Source organism: Gambusia affinis, linkage group LG16 (assembly GCF_019740435.1).
Source record: "Gambusia affinis linkage group LG16, SWU_Gaff_1.0, whole genome shotgun sequence".
Classification (NCBI taxonomy): domain Eukaryota; kingdom Metazoa; phylum Chordata; class Actinopteri; order Cyprinodontiformes; family Poeciliidae; genus Gambusia; species Gambusia affinis.
In genome coordinates, this window is record NC_057883.1 from 21,664,267 (window position 1) to 21,673,502 (window position 9,236).

Below are 9,236 nucleotides of genomic sequence, written 5' to 3' on the forward strand. Positions count from 1 at the left end.
TATTAAATAATTGATGTTTTGATTCTTGGTCAGCTTCTTCTTCTTTTTTTTTTTTTTTTTTTTTTACTTTTATTGACTTGAGTTAAAATAATGCCACTCTTACTTCAATACAATTTTTGAATCATTTTGATAAACAAAACAAAACCAACACAGAAACTATTCCTTAAAAAACAATGAAGACACAGAATAGAAACACCTACGTTGAAAATAAACTTAACTATTGTGCAGAATTATTACACAACAAAACGAAAAACATTTTCCCATCTGCTGTTTCTAAGTCAGATTTTTAAACAAATTCAAATTTCTAACATTCAAAAACAAACACACTCAGCCTCCTTTCTTTAAAAAACAGGAAGAAGCCTTTCCTTTCTGGAGTCTGTCAGTTTTTTGATTTAACAATCAACTTTGTGTGCAACAGAAACCACAACCTCCCAGACACTGTTCGGAGAAAAGGATTGTTTTCCTTCACCGTAAATCCCGTCTAACAACTGGACTCAGTTCAGGTGAATAGAGCGGCTGTTAAAAATTAAATGACTTTTTTTTTAACATGTGAAAACTCAGCATTGCTGTTTCTTTTTCTCCTCCCCTCCAGGGGGTCTTTTGTTGGCTCTAATGTCCCTTATTTGAAAGTCGGCTGACAGGGAAGGAAAAGCGAGAAGACAAGCGGGTCCGGGAATCAAACCCGTGACGGCCACGTCGAGGACTCAAGGCTTCCAAACATAGGTGGCGCTATTCCCAACGCCACCACAGCACGCCCGTTCTGACCATTCTTTAAAATAAAAATGCTCAAACTTTGGAACATGGGGCAAATGTTTGGAGTTAATAGAAAAAAATAAAACGCAAATAGTAATTTCAATCAAACACATAGCTTTATAAGTAGCAAAATCCGCAAGTAAATGCTTCACAATTTCAAAATGTGTTTTTTCTTAAATAAATAACCCAAATTATGGTCCAGTTTCTTTAAATATGTTTTGAAATTTGATACTGCTGTTTGAGTGGACAGCACAGGGGAGCAAAACATTTTTATTAAATTAACATAATTACGCTTGGAAAACTTATTCTGGGTTCAAGGGATTAAAACGTGTCATCCCTACCACACTGCCGCCCTGGGCAAGCTGCCATATTGCCTATAAAAATATCTACAACTGCTTTTAAATTTCAGCAAAACCAAACAGAAAATCAAAGCAAATAATTCTAATAAAAAGTAGGTCATCAAAGTTACGGCTGGTAAGTTAAAACATTATGCTCAACAACAAACTGCTGAGGTAAAATGCTCTAAGAAGTGCGTTTGGTGCTTTTAAGACAGGCCTCCTTCAGGGGATTGGGAGACTCTTCTGCATGCAGAGCATGACGTTAACGGAAGAGAAATCAAATGGAAATATTTCCTGTGACCTTACACAAAAAAGAGACAATCTGAAAACTTGGAGCCACGGCCTGATGAAATGGCTGGAGGTCTGCATCTCCTAGCAGGACAGGAACTACGGGCCACTGCGTCCGGTAGGAGAATCTCTCTGATTGGCTGACACTCCATGCCAACCGCAAAGGTTCAGCGTTTTCTACTCCAGCATCCATGTTAGACAACCGCCCGGCGCTAGACACACAAACTACCGCGACGCGCTCCTTGTCAAAGGAGAATTTATGTCACCTGTGGAACAAGCAAGAATAGACCCGTCTAGACTATTTCAGTCTAATCTATTGTCACTTTGTGGAACAGACTAAAGCAGTAATGAGTAAAAGTAGAGTGGATGGAAAAAAACACTCGGTTTTCAGCAGCTTTAACAGCTAAAAAACATCAATGCCTCTGCATTTCTCAGCCTGTTAGCATCGTGATTTATTTTTCTTGCTGGTTCGATTGCACTCCTCTCTGCTTTTCCCGCTCAGCTAACTGATGTCATCTAATGTGTTTTCCATCCCAGCGATCACCTGGGGTCGCTCCTAGATGCTGTCAGGTTCTTTAGTTTGGATTTGTCCAAACCTTTAGGGGGGTTTTCCTCATCAAGTTTAGCAACCCCTGACTTATGAACAAAAGAAAAATAAGCAGAAATGTCCTGGAACAGGATGACCAGAGAGCAGGATGGCATTCTGCCTCTTTCAGCTTCCTAACTTATTTCACTATTCTAATATTTACTTCATTCCCTCCTCTCTTATCGACAGTTTTGTCGTTTCTCTTTTAGCTGTTTGCTTAATTTAAAAACTTATAATCTATGTAATTAACCTTACACCCTAACAAAACTCATTGTTTTAAAGTTCACATGACAAAAAAGGAAGAACTTTTTGCTAATTTGAAATCCAGAGTTTCTTCTTTCTTCTTATTATTTTTTGCAGTGTGTTTTAATTAGCTCTTACAGATCAGGTTAGGTAATAGCAAAAGAGAGTTACCATGATTTGATTTGAATAACCTGTATTTTAAGACAGAAAGGTGTCCTTGTGAATTTAAATGAGAGCTGATGATCTGATGACTAAATGACTGAAATTAATCTTTCTGAAATGTCAAATTACTGTCATTAGGTAGATCATTAGTGAAAATGTTGGCTGGATCATTGACATTATCAAAGGGTTCAGTGATATATTTTAAAAAACTTTGTTTGCTCTGGAATGGTGGTGGCTCCAAAGTTTACTTTTTTTTTTTTTGCAGGTACTAAAAGCAGCAAATTTTGAACTCCGCTTATCAAAAATTGTGTGATTTGCTTTTTTTATTTCAGTATTCTGCAGTTGTACAACATGTAAATTTAAATATGAAAATTAATCTGAATTACTTTGCATTTAAACTTAATTTTTAATACTTTATCTGTATTATTCTAGACAATAAAATGTGAAAATTAGGTTTTGGTTGCAAATATTTTCAGATGCAGATATTTCTTATTCGTATTATATTTTGGTTTTGTGTCACATTTTCCCTCCCAAACAACAACAATAATTAATAAAAGTTTGTCATATTCTTACAGGTTATTCATTTTTATAACAATCCTGATACCCGTCAACTCAAGCCCAATTTAACAACAAAAAAATTAATTAATGCATATTTTAAAAATAAATGTGAACATTTTTAGTGACCAAATTGGGAATACGGTCAGGTAGCATGCAGAGTCGCCAGAATAAGCTGCATGTTTTGATAATTAAAATACTTTCCAAAGCATTTTGCTCTACCTGCAGATAAAACTGATTGGTTACAGTCTGGTAACTAAACACTGCTTCATGCTAACCACCAGGACCCCTTCCGTTACACTCGTCACACTCTCCATGCTTGTCTTTGTTCGGTTTCAAAAGCAGTGATTTATGGTTTCCTTTATACTGAACAGAACATCAGCAGATGTTTTCTGTTCATGATCCTTTGACAGATTTAATGTCGTTGCTTCTGGTATGTTGATCTTTATGTTTTTATCTGCAGCAGTATTTCAATCATCTCAACAGTCGTCTAGGGTGGAAAACATAAAGAAAAGGTCTAACACTCTTGTTAAGTCCATAACTTTCATAAAACATTTCTCTAGTTGGGCTTTTTGAGGTTATGTATTGCCTTTTCATTGCCAAACCTCATCCACAAAAACTACACCGTTTCCAAAAGTAATTCCAATCTCTTATTCTTCTGGAGAGAACACTACTACTATCCCATAAAAATAAAAAAAGATACAAGATGTTTTAATTATTCCTCTTGGCAAACTATACCGGTGTAAGTTCTGTCAGGACCAAATATTCTTTGGAAAGATCGATGGCAGTGTGTCCTTGTGTGTCCATCTAAGACAAACATTGCATTACTCAAGTTTAGCATGTGGTTTCAGACTTGGTGTAATCAGCCACGTCTGATTATCCCAAAGAACAATGATGCTTGGTTTTCCTGTCGTTCCATTTACCACGATTGGAGACGTTACCTAGAAACTTGATATGTTTCTTTGGGGAAGCATCTGGCTATTCACATAAGGCTGCCATCTGCCAAGAAGAAAGATAAATTATTTCTTAAATAGATAGTTTTGCCAATTTCATGATTATCAGTCAAGTGTTACATGTATAATTTAGTTTTGCATTGGCTGCACTGCTGGTATTTTGGAGATCTGGGTGAATAATTTCTTCCTTTGTAGGAGCAGTTGGATGTCTTCCTTTAGGAAAATACACATTTTCCTGAAGCGCCAACTGAACTCTGTGGTCTTCTGATCAAGCAGAGGCAGACCAAGTAGCTGTGGACCATCTGCTTGATTTTATAAGTTCAACTTGAATCAAACAGTAGTGAGATTTTTTTCCAGCTGATATTAATTATCGTCTGGTTTCTTTGGTCTACTGTTGTACCGGTTCTGAGTCAGGTTTGGGTTCTTCTTCCAGTGGGATGTGCCCTGTTCCTCCAGAGGGAGAAATCCTGCCCAGAAGCCCCACAGGACTTCCTCCGGTCAGTATTTTCTTTTAGGTGGAAGAGCAGCTAGAAACTTTGGAAGGGGATTGAATCAGATCCAGATGATTTATTTTAACAATTTTCAGCTGTTTGGAGTAGCGTGCAGTGGGTTGAGCACACAGTCCAAATATGGAAGCTGTTAGTCCTTGAGTGAGCTGTCCAGAGTTGAACTCCTGACATCGAGACTTTTGCAGAATGTCAGTTTCTTTCATGTTTGATTGCCAATACAGAAATCCATTCATTATCCTCTGCTTATCAGGAGTTGGGTTGTGGGGAGGAGCAGACTGAGCAGAGAGGCCAAGACTTCTCTCTCAAGAGAGAAGCCAGGATCACAAGGGATCTTCTTGGCCCAGGCTAGTGAAGAAACATAGTCCGTCCAGTGTGTCCTGGGTCTCCTCCTGGCATCAAGGAGCCATCTTAACCAGATCTGGGAGCAGCTCTATTCTGACTCCCTCCTGGATAGTCGAGCTTCTCACTGTTGTCTCTAAAGGAGAGCCCAAACACGCTGCAGAGGAAAATAGTTTTGACTGCCTGTATCTCGTCCTTTTGGCCATGATCCAGAGCTTGTGACCAAAGATGAGAGTAGGAACGTAGATCAACTAGAGGTAAACCTAGAGGTTTGCCTTTTGGCTCAGCTCTCTCTTCACCATGAGAAACTGATACAGAGCCAGCATCACTTTAGAGACAGCATCAATCCACCCATCGATTGCCCACTCCATTTATTCCTCATTCATGAAGAAGACCCCAAGATACTTGTGCTGCGTTCACACTATCCCTGTTTAGTCTACTTTAATCAAACTCTAATCCGTTTGCATAGAAACTCCGTTTTGTTTTGGGAGGTGTGAATGTGCAAAAAACCTAGGTCTCAGTTCGAATGCATATGTAGATGAAAGCGGGCCAGAGACCGCACAAAAAAAGTGTTAAAATTTGTGTCAAACGGACAGAAAAATATTTAAAAGGTGAAATGGAGCAGTTAATTTGGATCCATGTGTTCCTAATTGTTTTGAGACGTGTCTTTAATACTACCACTGGTCAGACGTGTTGACAAATGTCATGCAGCGGCGAATAAGTGGTGAACCTCAAGGTTAGCAGGAAATGACTTGAATCTAATAAAAGTGAAATACGTCAGGGCCTTTCAGGATGCAGTTTCACCATCAACCATGTGTCTACATCTTGTCAGATCTGATCTAGAAGAGTTCTCCAATTACACATTTTCTGGGCACTGAAGAACCTGTTCTCAATAACACAAAGAGGTACATGAGAAATATCTGCATGGATTCCACAGAGCTGTTCTTTGGAAAAACAAACATTAAATAAATCAATGAAAATATGGGACAAAGAAATTTGGCTTTCCTCCTTTTTTTGGTCAACAAAATGGTAGTTACCAAGGAGATCAGATAACAAGTCCATGCAGCTTTTCTAAGGAACCACATGTAAAGTAACATAAATCCCATTCTTTACTTGTTTTGACAGCCGTAGCAGATTTAAATTCCTTCGGGAACATGAACATAGCTGTAGGGAGAGGTAGTAGGGAAAGAACATTTGAAATGTCAATGAAAACTTGACAGAAAAAAGTTATGCTCCCGCAGTCTTGTCCAGCACAGGAAGTCAAAATCTCTGCAAGTAAACCTTAGACAGGCCTGTTTACTGCCATATGGCAAAACAATTTCTAAAACTGCAAGAACGATTGTGAGAGATGCCAGTGGAGAACAAGTAATGACCATGAAATGTGTGCAGACTTTGGAGTAGTCACAATGTCACGTTGACCTACTGTCAGGATCTGTGTTTTTCCATGTGTTTATTTTGAGTTTCTGAGTTTCTGAGTCTCCCTGTTGTCCTGTCTCCCTTTGATTGTTTCCCAGGTGTGTCTCGTTCCCTGATTACCTCCTGTGTATTTAATGTCACCTGTGTCTCAGCGTCTTTGTCTGGTCCTTGTCTATGTGTGAGCTAGTGTGTTCACGTCCATTCGTGTAGCCAGTTGCTACCTGTGTTGAGCCCTGGTTTCTGCTCAGCAGTGCTGCCTGGTTTTTGGACATGGTGTTTTTGGATTAAACTCATCATTTCATTTCTACTTTGGGTCTGCTGCGTTTCCCTCACCGCCTACTACACCACTACATGACACCTACGTACAGCCCAAGGAAGCAGTACACTGGATATGATACTCCATCTAGGGAAGCACCACACATCACATTTTGCTAAATGTAGCATACTGTTTGAAAATATGGTCTCTCAAACTGATGTTTCAAGATCCTTTCATGTGAACAAACCATAAGAGCTACAAAATATACACAACAAATATTACCATTAGTAACTCAAACAGTATGTTGCCTTAATCCTTTCGCCTTATTAATTTACCTGAAAAGGATTATTTACCTTTTTATCCTGGACAATCTTTACCTCGAGTGCCATTACTACATGTTTATTAAACTGTCTGTGACTTTACATAACATACAACATAACGTTTAATCTTTGCTTTGCTGACTAATCATGACTAATTTAGCGAAGATCACGAGCGCCCTCTAGTGGGCGAAACCATAAATGCTACTAATAATAGCAACCTGTTTGCTCCGTGAAATTTATCTAAACGTAAATTTGCACAACAAAACGTTAACACCAACCTCGTTCTCTCATTAACCAGCTGCCAAAGAAATGCTAAAATTACTCTTGGACAATATGCTTTTCTCGTTTTTAACCGTGAAGCACACCTCTGTGCACACTGGTGTTCACGCTGCTGCTGTACATTTTGCGACAGTCGATTTACGACGCCTCGTTGTTCTAAGTCTTTCAAAATAAAGGTCGTAGCTGTGTCACTGCTGCAGCAGAATAATAGCACATATGAACATATTTACAATTTTTAAAATAATGGAAATGTAATTTAGACTAAATTCAAGGTAAAGTTTATGCTGTCTTGAAATGAACAAGCTACATTAGCATCTGGTCTTTTCGTGAAAGGCGAAAATGCGAGTAGCTTTACCCAAAGAGCTCTTTTTTAGCTTAACGTACACTTTGTGTGTAAATGTTAAATACAAAAACCTCTACGTCAAACAACATTTGTCATTAAAAAGACGGTTTTTGTTGCTCAGTATAATCTGATTTGCCTTACCTAGACTTTTATAGATGTAAACTTTATCAGTTTATAGAAACATTCACAAAATACTCACAGCTATGACTTTGTCAACAGATTCTTCTCAAGGTTGTTGATCATAAATCCACCACATCTTTTTGAAAGATGTTTTTCCTTCCTCTTCACAACCATGCACTATTTTATGTTTGTGTACAATAAAAACTATCAATAAAAAAACAAGGAAAATCCTGTCGCTGAATAAATACGTGTGATTAAACCTTCTAATAAAAACATGGAATAATTTTCTGTTAATCGGCTTCATGGCCTTTTTTGCCGGGGGTAAAGTGTTTACACCAGCAGGAAAGTTTCAATATCCTCAGTGATGATTTTTCTCATTAAAGCCGGCAATTAGGATTATCCTCAGGTTGGTAAAGCAAATTAGATGAAACCTATATGAGTTTCTATGTTCAGATCAGAGACATCATGTTCAGAGAATGATGAGTCATGCAGTCAGTGAGCTAAATGGAGAATCAATGCACTCAGATCAGTTGTGTTCAACTGTGAATGAAAGATGGCACATTGAGACGGTTTAAACCACAGCCAACAGAAAGCGGCGTCAGCCCCGCGATAAATCTGTGTAACAGAATCTTTGGGTATCCCTGCTGAGTTTTGACAGCAAATAACTCAGCTCCATAATGCTACGCTAATGCAAACAAGTGCTATGCAGTGACTGTGTGCCATATTTCTCATCTGTAGCGAATGAAGTAATGGAAAAGAAAATAGCGCCCCAGAGGGCAACTCATGACAAATGAGAAACCAGACAAGGCAAAAGGTCCCACAAATGTCGATCTCCTAAGAAACTGGCAGGGATCTAAGGAGTCATGGCACCAATTAGTCTGAACTCTGGAGTTAAAAACCCAAGACATCAGTCAGATTAGAGACAGTTTCTAGGATAATTTTTGACATGTACGGTCCTCCCCTGTCTTATATATTCTCATTAGCTGTGCTGCAGTCAGATAAGGTTGATTTAGTCCAGAGAAGGTGAAGCAATCCGGGGTCCTTACGTTAGTTTTATTGTCAAATTATACGCTCACATTTTCAGAGTTCTCAGTCTGGTTGTTTAAAATACAAAAGTTCTTCTTTAAGTTTGATCTGTTTGGGTTTTTTACAGTTGACAGAAACTTTTGATTTGGGTATCTACTGCTCCTAAAAGCAGCCAAACTACTTAAAAAAAACACCTAGTTGTTTGTTTTGTTTTTGCAATAACTTAATATTTTTTGGTGTCTAGCTAGCACTGCCCCGTCACTCGTTTTACTGCTGTATTTGTTGTACAATGGCTGCTGGAAAAAGTGTTTTGTTGTTGACTTACCATCCAGAAAACACTTGCTGCATTCTTGTTGGTTGTGCAGAAGGCTCTACTTCTGCTTTTCAAAGATGCACAATTGTGTAATTTCACATCTGCTTGCAGCCAATTTAACGAGCGAGTGTAAACTTTGAATTAGGGGCGTGGACAGCAGCAGCTTATTTGGATGTAAAGTTGACCTGAAACAACTCAAAATGGGCAGAACTGAGCAGAAGGAAATGTCGTTATCTAAGAATGATTTTGTAATTTTTCTTTTGTAATAAACATATTTTGCACAGCTCATGAGTCACCTTTAAACACACCATTACATGTTGGTTGGTGTTTCCATAACCAGAGGTTGCTGACTCAAAACAAGAGAGCATTTTCAAATAAATTGCATTTAACGATCAAAAATGAAAGATTACTCGCATATATTCTTCCCAGACAACAAA